This window comes from Nematolebias whitei, chromosome 3 (assembly GCF_014905685.2).
Source record: "Nematolebias whitei isolate Nwh7 chromosome 3, NemWhi1, whole genome shotgun sequence".
Lineage (NCBI taxonomy): Eukaryota > Metazoa > Chordata > Actinopteri > Cyprinodontiformes > Rivulidae > Nematolebias > Nematolebias whitei.
In genome coordinates, this window is record NC_056500.1 from 336,804 (window position 1) to 342,962 (window position 6,159).

The 6,159-nt window shown below is 42.0% G+C and overlaps 1 protein-coding gene across 2 annotated transcripts in view; it reads right to left on the minus strand.

Moving 5' to 3' along the window:
* LOC119430439 (nuclear factor 1 X-type) overlaps positions 1–6,159 on the minus strand; it is a 263,595-nt gene that overhangs the window by 246,737 nt on the left and 10,699 nt on the right. The window lies entirely within an intron of this gene.

A 6,159-nucleotide genomic window follows, 5' to 3' on the forward strand; every position in this document is an offset into this window, starting at 1 on the left:
ACACACACACACACACACACACACACACACACACACACACACACACAAGCATTCACCAGCGCACACGTGCATGCCACTTACACAGATGCACAGACACAGACCCATAATAAGAGCCAGACGCTGGCAGACCACACAGCCCTGAGTTGTGGTGAAAACAAAGGCTATTCATATCCTTCGCAATGAGAGGTCTGTACAGCGCCCCCCCCCCCCACCCCCACCCAATCACCCCGTTCCTCCCCTCAGCTTTTTATTACAGATTATCTGCACTCTCAAACCTCCCTTGTTTTTGTTGCAGTTGTGTGATTTCTAATAATCTTTATTAAGTTCATAATTTTTTTTCATTTATTCTACTCTCCTGTTTATTGCAGAGAAGGGTAGTTGGGGGGTGGGGGGGGGGCAACATGGCACCTGTTGTTGAGCCTCATGATGAGGATGAAGCCAGGAACAGCAGGAGACAGATCTGCTGATAAGACAGCAAAGCATCATGGGAATGTGATAGTAAGGCCTTTCCGGATGCACGTGTATGAGCCCAAGACCAAACAGCGAGTACCCAAAGTCTGCCAGGCCACGTGTGTGTTTGTTACTGAAAGCAAGCATTTGATTGGCTAATGGCCTGTATTCACAGCACCTGTGCAGGGCTCCAGACAACCAGCCAGTCTATAGTTGCATCAGGTGTCCTGGAGCCACAGCCATTGGCTGTCTCCGGCCCAGAAACAGAGTCAGGTGTGCTAGCAGGTCCTCGCTGATTAGTTTGGCCATATCCCCCTCCAAAAAAAAAAAAAAAGAAAGAAGAAGAAGAAGCTGTGAGCTCTTCTTATTGGCTCATCCTGCTGCTGAATGGGTGTTTGGGTGGATGGCATGGGGACAACTGAGAGAGCGAGTGAGGAAACATGGAGAATCTCAGCAAACTCTCTGCTTCACTCCATCCTTCTAACCTGAGCTCACATAAATCCATCAATAAAAAGAGCAGCTCAAGTCCAACAATAGATCATTCACTCATTTCATATTAACCGATGGACAAAGAGGAATTTAAAAGCCCTTTTTATGTTGTCAGCCAAAGAACCAGGTGCTGATGAGCCTCAATCCCATTGTGCAACAGTGAATAACATGAAGCTAATGAATAGACTAAGCTCTGTACCTGCCACTGGGGAGGCCACAACATACTGACTCCCTTTGTTGTAAAGCCCCAAACAGGCCCTCCTGCAGCACTATATGAATTATATATTGTATCATATATATAGAACATATGCCCAGCCCATATGGCCAGCCCAGAGCGAAAAACTCTCAAAGCCCTCCTTAATTAACATTTTAGAGGGAAGATTCGGAGGCGGGAGATTGAGTCAGTGACCTATTTGGAGTCCATCATTGCCCAATGCAAATGTGTTAATTGAGACAGATTTTCCTACTTCACAAATATGTGGAGTAGAGGAGGCTTTGAAGGATTTCTCTTTTTCTTTTTTCATCGAGCCATCTGATCCAAGGTAGAGTATGGGATGTGTTTAAGGCTGCAGCTTTCACTGACAAAACAAAACACTGCTTCACTTTAAGTCCCTCTTTTGGCTCGACTCAATCTTTCTCTGTCTGTCTCTCTTGGTATATGTGTTGACGACCATATGGCCAAATTCTTTGGAGGTGAGATCTCCAAAACCTGCTCTCTCTCTATCTCATACACACACCTCCTCAGAGCTTTGAATATGAAAGGCCCCGATGGTGAAATTTGTTCTCAGATGGCTCCATTTTAAAGCACATGAATGGCAACATATCAATGATTTGCCTCTCTGTCTTCCTGCATCTCACACGAGCAGTTTCATGAAGAATCAGCACACTTGCATTGTGTGCGCACACACACCTGAGGCAGTCCTCCTGTTCTTTCAAGGAAGGATTTACTCTGCATGTCTCACACTCATCATCCACAGTCTCTGTCACTCAAGATCTGGAAAATTTAAATCTTCGCCACCACTGTGCCCTAAACACAGATTTTATTTAGGTTTTTTTTTCATCTAGCTCAGAATAACTCTGCCAAGTTTAGGACACAGGATGAAAATGAGAGGGTTGGGGGGATGGGGAGCGATGGTCCAGCCAACCTGCATGAGATGGCAGGCACTTCAAAGATGCAGGGCTGCACCGGCGATCTGTTCCACGGCATCTGAGGAGTGTTTGAAAGGCAGAAACGGCCGCCGTGTGAGTCCTTGCCAAAGCTACCTCAGGGAGAAATGTTGGAAAACTATGATTTTTTTGCACAACTATCCTTCAGGGAATTAAATTAAAACCCTAGGAAACAAAAAAAGAGTAAATTAAAAGGACTGCATAAGAAAATAGATAGGTAGCTGAATAAAGTTAGGTTAATTATTTTACTTTACTTGCAGATCCTAAAAGTTTAGTCCAAGACTAAGCAGCTGTTTTTTATATTCAGACTTGTTTGGTGGGACTTCAGGGCCATGAACTGAACGCCTACCATGAATAACGTCGCATCATCGGCAAAAGCAAATAAGCAAAGGTTTGCTCTCCAGAACAGTAACATCCATTAATGGGACTGTCCATCCATGGGACTGTCCATCCATGGGATCATCTATCCATGAGACCATGCATCCATGGGACCATCCATCCATGGGACCATCCATGGGACTGTCCATGGGACCATCTATCCATGAGACCATATATCCATGGGACTGTCCATCCATGGGACCATCCATCCATGATTTTACCCAAAATGTCCACACATCTACTCATTCTTATCATCACACCCTTGACTTAGTTCTGAACTATGGTATGGAGATTAAGGATTTCGTAATAGTTCCTCAAAATTCTATTCTGTCCAACCATTTTTTAATAACCTCCGAGTTTACATTAAATGAATCACTGAGCGTAAATTTCTTCTCAGCAGGTGCTTATCAGAAAATGCTGTAACCAAATTGAAACAATCTCTTCCATCAATGTTTTCCTCTGTCTTGCAGAGTAATGCATCAGAGAACAGAGACTTAGATCATCTAGTTGATCATCTTACAACTTCAATGCAAACTTCACTTGATAAAATATCTCCAGTGAAAAAGAAAGTAATCAATCAGAGGAAACTGGCTCCTTGGTTCAATTCTGAGTTACGTACTTTAAAGCAGCATCTAGAAACCAGGAGAGAAAATGGCGCTCTACTAATGTTGAAGGATTTTATTTAACTTGGAAAGATAGTCTGCTAACATATAAAAAAGCTCTCCGTAAAGCTAGAACTTTATATTACTCATCTTTAATAGAGGAGAATAAAAATAACCCTAGGTTTCTGTTTAGTACTATTGCTAGACTAATTAAAAGTTCCATTTCTGTTGAACCATGTATCCCTACAACTATAAGTAGTGATGACTTCATGAGATTCTTTATAAATAAAATTATTTCAATTAGAGAGAAAATTCAAACCATCCTTCCTTCTACTATCTCTAGTCCCCTGTCAAATGAGACAACTTTAAAAATTTCACTAGAGCCTGATTTATGTTTGGACAGTTTTTGTCCTGTTGAGCTCTGAATTGTCAAAAATAATAACCTCATCCAAACCATCCACATGCCTGCTAGATCCCATCCCAACCAGACTGTTTAAAGAGGTCCATCCATCCATCCATTATCTTTACCTGCTTATTCCATTTTGGGTCACGGGGGTCGCTGGTGCCCATGTCCAGCAATCACAGTGCGAGGGGCGGGGGACACCCTGGACGGGTTGCAAGTCCATCACAGGGCCACATAGAGACAAACGAGACAAACAACCATTCACTCTCTCACTCACACCTAGGAACAATTCAGAGTTACCAATCAGCCTAACATGCATGTTTTTGGTCTGTGGGAGGAAACTGGAGTACCCGGAGAAAACCCACGCATGCACGGAGAGAACATGCAAACTCCACCCAGAAAGGCCCCTGGACCGGGGTTTGAACCAAGGACCTGCTCGCTGAGAGGCAGCAGCTCTACCAGTTGCACCACCGTGCTGCCCCTTGTTTAAAGAGGTATTTCCACTAATTAATGTCCACATTTTGGATTTACTTAATTTGTCTTTAATGGATGGTTATGTACCACAGAGCTTTAAGGTTGCTGTAATTAAACATTTACTTAAGAAGTCTGAACATTGATTCAGAAATTCTGGCCAACTATAGATCTATATCTAATCTAACGTTCATCTAAAAAATTCTAGAGAAAATAGTTGCAGGTCAGTTGCATGAACATCTACAAAGAAATAATCTGTTTGAAGAGTTTCAGTCAGGGTTTAGAGCTCATCATAGCACAGAAACAGCACTAGTAAAAGTCACTAATGATATTCTCATGGCCTCAGACAATGGACTTGTGTCTCTACTGGTCCTGTTAGACCTCAGTGCTGCATTTGATACAGTTGATCACAATATTTTACTACAGAGGCTTGAATATGATGTTGGGATTACAGGAACAGCTCTAAAATGGTTTAAATCATATCTATCTGATAGATTCCAGTTTGTAAATATAAATAATGAATCTTCTTCATACACCAAAGTTAGTCATGGAGTTCTTCAGGGCTCAGTGCTTGGGGCAATACTCTTTACTTTATATATGCTTCCATTAGGTAAAGTTATTAAACAGCATGGGATAAATTTTCATTGTTATGCTGATGACACACAATTATATTTGTCCATTAAACCCAATGAATCCAATCAGCTACTTAGACTACAAGCATGTCTTAAAGACATAAAAACCTGGATGACCCTTAATTTTCTCCTGTTGAACAGACAAGACTGAGGTTTTGGTTTTTGGACCTGAGCACCTTAGGAATGAATGTTTCAGTCTTTCTCCCTCCTTAGATGCATTCATCTGTCCTCCAGCTCTAATGTTAAAAATCTTGGTGTTATTTTTGATCAGGACGTGTCTTTTATCCCCCACATTAAAAACGTTACTAGAACCTCCTTCTTCCACCTGCGTAATATCACTAACATTAGAAACATCTGATCTAAAGATGATGCAGAAAAACTGCTCCATGCATTTGTCCGGTCTAGACTGGACTATTGCAATGGTTTATTATCTGGGTGTCCAAATACTTCTTTAAAACGTCTTCAGTTGATCCAAAATGCTGCTGCCAGAGTCTTAACTGGAGTTACTGGGAGAGATCATCTCTCTCCAGTTTTAGCTTCTCTCCATTGGCTCCCTGTCAAATCCAGAATAGAATTCAAAATCTTACTTCTAACCTACAAAGCTCTCAACAACCTGGCTCCATCTTATATTACAGATCTTATTGTTCCATATTTTCCTAACGGAGCACTTTGCTCTCAGACTGCAGGTTTACTTGTGGTTCCTAGAGTTTACAAGAGCAGAATGGAGGAAGATCTTTCAGTTCTCAGGCTCCTCTCTTGTGGAACTAACTTCCAGTTTCTGTCCATGAGGCTGACACATTATCCAGTTTTAAAACTAGGCTTAAGACTTTCCTTTTTGATAAATCCTATAGTTAGGGTTGGCTTGGGTTTCCTGAGCTGTTCCTTAGTTCTGCTGCTATAGGCTTAGACTGCTGGAGGACAAACTGACCACACTTTTCACTCTGCTACTGTCTTTACTTACTCTGCTCAACCTGTTTTCTATTTGTAATTATTTTTTCTATCCTTAACATGTTGATTTTTTTGTCTTTCAGATACACCTGGACCTATACCTGGACCTGGACCTACACCTGGACCTATATCTGGACCTGGACCTATATCTGGACCTACCATTCTGTGTTTGTCTGTCTCTCCTTCCTGTCCTCTCAACCAGCCGGTCAAAGCAGATGGTCTCTTGTCCTGAGCTGGTTCTGCTGGAGGTTTCTTCCTTTTAAAAGGGAGTTTTTCTTTCCACTGTCTCCACTGTGCTTGCTCAGGATGGGAGACTGCAACGAAGCCAAGATTCAACTTGTCTGCTGGATTCCTTAGATAGAGAACTTTACTAACTGGCTTTTATGTGAATGTTCCTGTAAAGTGCATGAGACAACTTGGTTGTGATTTGGCGCCATAGAAATAAACTGAATTGAAAATCCATGGGACTGTCCACCATGGAACATGTTTTGTGAACAGGCAGTTTTTCTCATTTTCTTGTTTCAACCTCAGCCTACCCCGTGACATTCATTCATTCATTCAACCTTTATTTCTACAGGTAAATCCCATTGAGCCTCGAGGACTCATTTACAAGAGAGAC